The sequence below is a fragment of the Lichenostomus cassidix genome, chromosome 2 (assembly GCF_008360975.1).
Source record: "Lichenostomus cassidix isolate B80296 chromosome 2, HeHo_3.0, whole genome shotgun sequence".
Taxonomy (NCBI): Eukaryota; Metazoa; Chordata; class Aves; order Passeriformes; family Meliphagidae; genus Lichenostomus; species Lichenostomus cassidix.
The window spans coordinates 66,528,303-66,537,521 of record NC_139482.1 but is presented as its reverse complement, the minus strand read 5'-3'; positions in this window follow the sequence as shown (position 1 = coordinate 66,537,521).

The following is a 9,219-nucleotide window of genomic DNA, read 5'->3' as shown; positions in this document are numbered from 1 at the left end:
GAGCTTTTGCACAGCGAACCTTTGGACAGCGCTCCCGGGCGCCTCGGGGATTCTTGGGGCGTCCTGCGCAGCGACGGGGCTTGGACTTCGGCGATCCTGGTGGCGTTGCAAAATGGGGAATTTGAAGATGTGATCTTTGAATCAGCAGCTCATAAGCAAGCTCTGTGTGATGTCCAGGTGTTAGAAGGACAAATTGCTTGTCGGTAGAAGTGCCTTGTTGAGGTTTAGGGCTTGACAGGCCACAATAATCTGAGCCCTAGAGCCTGGGAAGAAGGATGTAGCACTAATAGTGGCCACAAAGAATGCAGAATTTACAGGCCACAAGGACATTTGGCAAAACTCCCAAGATAAGGAAGAAACTTAATAAACCCAACTTAGCAGCTGTGCTGGATCTGCTCTGACTGGATAAAAGGTAATTCCGGCAGGTGAGGATCACAGCCAGCGACTCACAGACCACCGAGCCCTGAAACCCCCTGACTCCAGAATAGGGAATCACTGAGCATTTGGATTAATTGGTGTGAGAAGTGAGAGACGCATTAACCAACAAAAGATAGAATACTAATTAATACGAGAAATATGTAACTTGTAGATAATGAACATTGATGCCTTTGTTTGCTAGAATGTATAAATAGTGAAAAGTTTTAATAGTTGGCATGCTTGATTTGTGGAATACCACCGAGCGCCCAGGCTGGTGCAACTTTGAAATAAATGATCAGCATCTCTCTCAAGTGTGTAATTGTTGCCTTGTTGCACACCAGATAACAAGTCCAACTTTTTCTGGACAGCAGTGGGTCACTCTAACTAAGAACATTTTGTGATTCTGTGGGAAGTACACCTTTTGTTCAATGCAGTGTAAGGGATGTTAAAATGAAAAGTTTTCCCAAACCCTACCACCAAAACATTCAGTGAAAATAGAAATGCCAAGGCCAAAACCAGCCTCCATGCTTTCTCTTTTCTCCCACAGTTCATTCAGCAATTTGCATACAGGGTACAATGAAATAAGAGTAGAGTTAAGATACGTTCTGTATTTTGAGGTAACTTTATTTGTCATTTGGGCATCTGCAGCTTGCTGTTATGGCAATGGTAAATGTAGTCTTGAGGCTTTCATTTTTCATTTTCACTCATTTGATTTTGAACCTTCAAATTACACCAAAAAGGTATCAGAAGTAACCATTCTAGCTAAGCCTATTCTTATTTTAACATGCTGAAAATGTCACTAAACTGCTGTTAAGTATTGACTGAAAGTGACACATGATTATGAAAACTGGAAAACATTCATTGCTACTGATAAAGTATTTCTAGTCAGATAATATCAACCCAATGATATAATATTGCACTTTCTGTAAAGGTCTTTCACCAGGTTGTGATGTCTTTAGCTGTGGTTTGGTTGTTTTGTAGGAGGTTTTTTTGGGGGGAGGGAAGCAGCTAATTATTTTTTCATCGGGAAAGTAAAAGAATACTGGCATACTGTAGGAGGTTTCCTATATAACACTGCAGGAGCTGAAACATTTTGTGTCTTCTACAGAGTGACTATGTACTTTAACTGCTGTTTTTCCATCTGAGTTAACTGAATCTTGATGTTACTAATTAATTAATTAATTAATTAACCTGTATGGTGCTCGTACTGAGTTTGTATGTGGTGGGGGCACAGAAAGGTTGTTAATTAAAAGTGTATCTGAGAATAATTGCAGTACCTTGACTAGTTTCAGCAACACACCAAGCCAAGACTGACTCCAATATGACAACTGTACCTAAAAGCCAATAGGCTGGATTTCCTCTGTGCTAAGTACTGTACCCATATTAAACAGGTTACAATTTGGAAGAAAAGTGTGTATGAAAACCTGTATGAAACAAGCTGCAGAGATTTTCTTTTTTTCTTTTTGCATGGACTGCTCCAAGTGTTCATTCACAAGCATAATAAAATAAGTGTTGACAGTATTTACCACTATTGTGGCATTGAGGTTTGACATCTCTTATGCTGGATGCTAATTCTGAGAAGACTGGTGTTCACTGGGAGTTCATGCTGCCCGTGGGAATGTGATTGTAGTCGCATACAAGCATTGTATCCTTGCATATAAAATAAGATTTTCAGTTAGAAATTACACATAAAACTGTTACTAGGAAATGTGCCTTCAGTTTCATAACATGTATTACAAAAAGGGTGAGCTTTTCTAGTCTGTGATCTATAAGGAATGTTTACCTTATGTTTCCACTTTGAACTTCTTAAATGAATCTCCCAGGTGTGTGCATCCTTCTCAGTTCTCTTCAGGTTCAAGTCAATTTAATAGTGTTGATAAGTAACCCCCCTAATCCAGTGTACCCCAAAAACAAGAAAACGAACTTTTCTTGGGTTCACAGATAAGATCAATTTTTCTGCTTTTCAGAAACTGTCAAAAGCTCTAAAATTTTATTCTAATAGTTGGTGATTTTGTATCTGTCCATATTTTGTTGTGCCCACTGAAATCAGAGAAGGTAACACTACACTTAAAAAAAAAAGTGACACCAAGATTTATCTCTTCATTACTCTTTGTAGTTTATAGAAATAATTCTATGGATATTGAATTCTGAGTGGTTTTTTTTCCCCTCTTAATTTCTCTAGTACTTTTCAATATTACAAACAGTTTCTGTATGTGATAGTTATTAATAATTCCAGTGAGAATCTCCCACTTAGACCTGTCAAGCTGACATTATTTGTTCTCACCACTGGTTATAACTGTGGGGAACCAACTTATTTGAAATTGATGTGGGCAGAAAGGGGTCATATAGCAACCCTCATCCCTGGAAGTGCTGTCAGCTGCTTCTGACTGGGTGCAAGTACAGGAGACAAACCAGTGTTCACAGGAGCTCTTAATGAGATCTCGTAAATTTTTCCTGATTTGTAGTGGCTCTCTGAAGGACAGTGCTTTCCCAAGATTTTTCAGGAAGGAATTTTAGCTACCCTAATGCAGAAAATTGTCTCAACCACATACAGATTCTGTATTTTATCTAAGAAAAAAAAAAAAGGAGAGGGAGATCTATCTCCAAGAGATATACAGAAAATTGTGTTCCACAAACTTGACTAAATAATTAGATGGGGGGTTTTTTGAGAAATGGAAAAAATCAAACTAAAACACTAATAGTCTAGATAAATTTGTCATTGCTAACCATGATTGCTTAGTCAGATTTAGGGATTCATTATGCTCCATATCATGACAACAGGAAAGGAACTTCAGGGCTCCCTTTGGCCTTGCCCAAGGTTGCCCAGCTTAAGACTTTGCAACACTGGTGTTGAAGGCTGGGGTGATGGTTTTGCAATACACACAGCTTAAAGCATGCTGAGTATTTTTAGCCACCAGATTTTTTATCTTCCCTCTTCATGAAGAGCAGAAAAAAAGTTGTTGCCATGAAAAGATAAAAAGCTATTTTTATTCTACACTTTAAGTTAATTATTGCTACTTATTCAGTGATAGGTTGGCTACTTGGTAGATTCATGTCATTGTGTTCATGGATTTCCTAAATCCAGTCTTCCTCACCCAGGGAGTGAACTCTGTATACAACAGCAGTATTTGTTAGCAGCACTGAGTATATCCAAACAACCTCCAATCTCTTGGTTTTATCATTTTGAGTATTGTCACATATGGACAAAATAAAATTCTATTTTTAAAAGATTGTACAACAGGGAAAAAAAATACAGCCAGTAAGAGAATGTGTACATGGAATTGCATATGGAGTAATCAATAAAGCCACCTGCGGCTAAGATAGAGTTGTCAATATAAAGGAAAAAAAAGAAAATTGAAGATAAATTTGTAGACATTACACTTCATGCTATGGGAAATGAACAAAGCAGATCTGTTTTCTCTGTGAGTGACTGTTACATCTCTAATCACTACTGGAGTGCATCAAGAATGGTTTGTCCAGTTTTGAGCATTCCCCAGGCCATGCAAGATACAGACAAAATTATCTGCAAGCTTCTGCAAAGTTGAAGAGAGAAAGAAACAAACTATGCAACATTTACTTTCTGATTCTTTCATTCCTTTTCCCCTTGAAAAAGTAAAAAAAAATCTATTATCGTAGCTTTTTATTCCGTTGTTTACTTGAAATAATAAATTGCAAAGCATTTCATCAGTGCCTGAAATTAGATTATTGCATAAATATCTGTGTAAGACAGAATTCCACACCTGGACTCAAATCCAGTAAAGGACTTCAGGAATGCTATCTTAAGGTTCTTATGGTAGCTTTTTTGACAGAACCCTCAACTGGAATCTGTGGAAGTTTGTCTTCAGAAGGGAAGGGGAACAGCTGCACGTGGCAACTAGGAACTCTGTGCATTATAGATACTTGCAGTGCTTATGGTACCAGACTGAATTATTCTGTAGCTGACTGTGGTTCTCTGACTATATCATATCTATTTCCATCAGTTTCGAGCTGCAGGATGTGGTTTTGTTCTTGGTCTTTCACCCTCTGTTGCTGCAGCTTTTGGTTCTCCCTTCTGAACTCACAAATCTGTTGTTTTCTTCATCTCAGCTTGCTCATTTTCAAATTCTGCTTGCAGGATTTTAAGCCAAGGAGCCAGCTTGTTATATTTAGATAGTAGCTGTAGACTTTCTGCCAACTTGTCATCCCTTTCTCCCTGGAATTTCGTTTGCAAGGACAGGAACCATTTCTGTGTGTATTCTCCTTTTCTTCCCTTAGTACTGTGGGATGGTGACCAAGGAGTCAGGCAAGGGCTAAAGTTTCCTATCTGTGGACACACTATGTGCATTCCATGTTATCTTTGCGGATGGAGATCTGCTTAGCTGACCCTGAGAAAGGCTGAGCTGGCCGAATGAGGAGGCCTGTGGAGACACTATGGTTCTGTTCTGCCTCTGAGGAGCGAAACAAAGTTGTAGCACTGAAACTTCGAAGGACACAACGGTCGAAAAGTAACTTTTTTTCTGATAAACGGTGGTTTAAAGATTAAAACACACACCCCTGTGTGTGCTAACAAGCCCAATGAAGAACATGCTACTATGTATATGACTCTGACTCAACTCTCCACCTAAATCACGCTATACCTAAAGAGGGAAGAGGACGATAAGATTGGGCTCTGTATAAGGAGCTGTAAGGGACTCCCTGCTCAATGAGTGGAGAATCCCTTTATTTAATCAGCATGTTTCTATTCTTCATTGGGAGCAAGTGATATCCCAAAAAGCTGGAGTAAAGAGTCCTTACCAACTTTCACCATTTCCTAGGGAGGACAACACTATCATCAACTAATTAGAAGAAGGAGAGGTCACATGGCTTGACAGCATTCTATTCAGAGAAGGTGGAAAGGCAAATGAGGATGAATTTGAGTAAACTTCACCCATACTGTTACTGTACTGGTGGAGTTGTGTCATTCTGCTATTGCAAAACAAGAGATTACACCCTCTGTCCAGTTTATGCAAACTATTTTTTCACTAACTTCAGTGGAAATTTTCCATCTGTGAAGATAAGTCAGTGTGGGCCAGCATTACAAAAGGATGAAAATTAAGAAGTTCAACCTTCTACAATTCCTACAGTGATTGTAGTGCTTGCGTCAAGCTCCAGTGGAGTGACCAATTTTAAAAGTGTAATTGTCAGATTTTGGCCTAATTTATAGTAATCCCTGACTTTAAAGCAAGAATTTTTAAAAAGGAAACAAAAATCACCAAGAAATCAAAATTCCACTACTGGCTAGCCCATTTGATTGTAGAAAATGAAGAAAAATAAATGTTTAAATTAACAAAAAAAGGAATAAAAAGCTCTATGAATTACTCTCTTTAGTGAATTTTGAGAAGGCTGATAAAAAGGAAATTCTAGAAGAAGACAAAAGAAGGCAAAAAACATGTTTGAAATGCTACTGAGTTAGTTTGTTGGAAGAAGGCTATAATTATTTTGCTGAATTTCCTGGATATAATCAATTTAGTAATAAACAGGAGTAGAGTTTGATCCACCATGTTTAAATGATTTGGTTTAATTTTTTTCTATCACCACCTGTAACTGAAAAAAAAAAGAAAATGACAAATAAGAAATAACATCTGAGATTCTGGTGGAAACCTTCTCAGAGTACTTCCTCTTTTGTTGTACCATTTTACACTGTGCTTTATACCTATTTTCACTTCTCTGACTGTATCAGACCTGGTATGTGCACTGTGTTCTCATGGAAAGAATCAGATTATTTACTCATGTTATTCTCTTTCCACTTGTCTGGATGCTTTATTTGTTGTCCAGTGGCTGCCTACCAAAAGTGTTTAATTTGTAACTTCTTTAATTTTTAATTTAATGTTTTTAATTTGTAATAACTGCAATGAAACATAATCTCATTTAAATAATACTGAAATTTTTAAATAATTTGTAATCTGAATGGGAACTGCAATGAAAATGCATTGCCCTCTACATTCACACTCAGTTAATTCAAGGCACAACTCCAGCACCTGCGTTTGGTATTCTTAACACTTCTCTTTTATGTTATACATCTGTGAGGCCCAGCACCTACATGTGAAATTTTGCAATGTGTTATGAAAGCACTACTACTAATTTTATCAGAGAAGGGTATTTTCATCATTCAAGCCTCCATTCAAACGGCAGGGAATCTTAACATGGCTCCTTCTGGACTGAGAGTTTTGCTAGCCGAGTTCAAGTTATCTTCTCTGGGAAACTGTTTCTTAGTATCAAAATTTGAGTATGTCTTGAGTAGGGAGACAGGGGGTTGAGTGAGAAAATAAGACATGTCTGTTCTGTCGGATTTTTTAATAATACAATCCAGCAGTGACTCCCCATTTCTGCAAATGGTTCTTTATAAGGACTTACAATGGGCTTAACTGATAATTCCTCTGGCAACGAAACATCTCCCAGGCTCCTGCAATTCTTTTTTGGTAGTGTTTTCTTTTTGCCAGCCCAACATTCTCCTTTGATGTGGTGGTTCTTCCTTGCTTAGGGATTCCTCCACTGGGAAAAATGTGTCCACACCCAAAGACTCCTTCCGATTGACTGCACAGAAAGGTATGTTGGTTCTACAGCAAGTATTTCTATGGCTTAGTGACACTGTCGTTTTCTGAGAGGTATCCCGAAACTTATATGGAATCAAAAGAAGAAATAAGTTTTTTACAGGGATTTCAAAGAATATTCATGGAAATAATACAGCTGAGGAAAACAGGTATTTTGTTTGGAACTTAACACTTGTATCCTGTGACCTCCTTGGCATGTCTCCTTTTTGATCAGGAGTGATGGAACTACATGAATGTTCACAGCAGTATTGCAGTATCATATTAGCTAATTTCTCTTTAATATACATGTGTGCCTGTTCCATTTAAACCATTGTATTGTATAAAGTCCAGATAGAGCTAGAATACTGGAATATCAATCCTATTGCATGAGATAGAGGATGGTCACTTGCCGTGCTGCCATAATAACTGTTTGGGATGTAGATGCTGTTTTCCATCTTCAGATAGCTTTTTATGTCAGTCACCTAATTTTAACAGTCCCTTGCCCATGTGGTTTATTCCTCTCTCTCATGTCTCCCTGTGCTCTGCACAGTCCCTATGGTTCACGTCCTACACTCATGCCATGCCAGTAAGGTATAAGAGCTGACCTCAAAATCTAACGAAGTTTGTTGATCTAAACAGGCTTTGCACCAGCTAAAGATCTGTCAGACATCACTGTGAACTACAAAGTACTGCCTGGCATACTTTGGCAGGGGAAGGGAGTGTGATAGATAAAATGTCATTATAACTCATCCTAGCACATGGCACTTGAAATCGCTCTCATGTTTAGCCTCGCCAACAGGAACATACTGCATGTCAGATTTTCCAAGATGGGCTCAGAAACACAGATTGCTTCACAGAGCTGGCAGGCAGTGTCTTTTCTTGCCATTGGGTTCTACATTTCATCCTGCAAATATAAAAAGGAAGCTGTTAGTGGTCCTCTCAAGTAACTTCTCTCAGGAAGGAGCAACACTGCAGTTCTCCCAGGGATTCTGAGTACGGTCTCTGTACCCAGTTTCCCAGCTTCAGTGTGAACCAAAATATATACCTGTCCTACATAATATGTGGTGTGAAGTACAGAATTAGTGCATCTCTGAGTGTGAACAAATGTTTTGACTCCTAATCTTCAGGAAATATAATAATGTAGCCATAGGCAGAGGAGACAGTAGTTTTCTGAGGACAGTCTCATGTGACTGGGAACATGGAGCTGCAGTGGTCCAAGCTAAATACATAGTCTGATAGATGTCTGTACTCCCAGGGATTAGGGTGGTAATTAGTCAATCTCTGGCACCTTTTTTCTCATTCTCCTTCTGGAAGTATCACCACTGCCTAGTGGACTTTTTCCCTTAACCCTGTTGCAGATGCATTGTTTGTAGAACAGTTTGTGCCTGCTTCCAAAGTAGCGCTTAAAGCCTGGGAGAAAACAAAGTGTGCTGCACTCCAAGGCTGTAGAAAAAGTTATGTGGAAGCCTGAAGCATAGAAGGAATAAAAATGAATCTGGAAATCCTCTGGCAGTGTTATGTTTCAAACAGCCCCCTGTCATTAAAATAAATCGGTATGTTTACTTAAGAGCACAGAATAATTTATTAGAGAGTGAAATAAACCTATAGAACAGCATCCTCTCTACACACACAGATTACCCCTCATGGATTAATAATCCTCCACCATCTAGTTCTAGGAAAAAGATCAGTAAACTGGTGATCTGAATCCAATTTCTGTCATAAGTGGCTGTGCATTGGGGAAAATGAGCACAGAGATTCTTAATGAGCTGACTTTATGGAAGTGTTGCAGATGCAAATGATACCTATTGTATTAATTTTTTTCAAGGTATCTAAGTATAAGCATCCATGTTTTCTGCACAATCACAGGTCTTTGATAGCTTTTACACATACCACTTGGATAACGGTAAAACATCTACAAAAAAAAAAAAAGGATTGCATTTAAAAATTTTACCATTATGTACCAGACAGCAAAAGCCTGGCACTCACTTTTATTTTCTTAATCCTACATGACATTGGTGTACAAACAGATTATAATGTCATTCAGTGTAAGGGGTGTTAGCAGCTAAAATGCTTCTAGCAAGGTGTGAAAATCTGGAATTCCTTTGACTTAAATTAGAGCTTTATTTTAATAAAGATTGGAATTTAATATTTCAGACCATACTAAATAAAACTTTCCCCAGCATCTATTACAGAGGACACAGATCACCACTAGTGTTTTAGGGAAAACAACCATGAATCTGTGGCAGAAATGGTC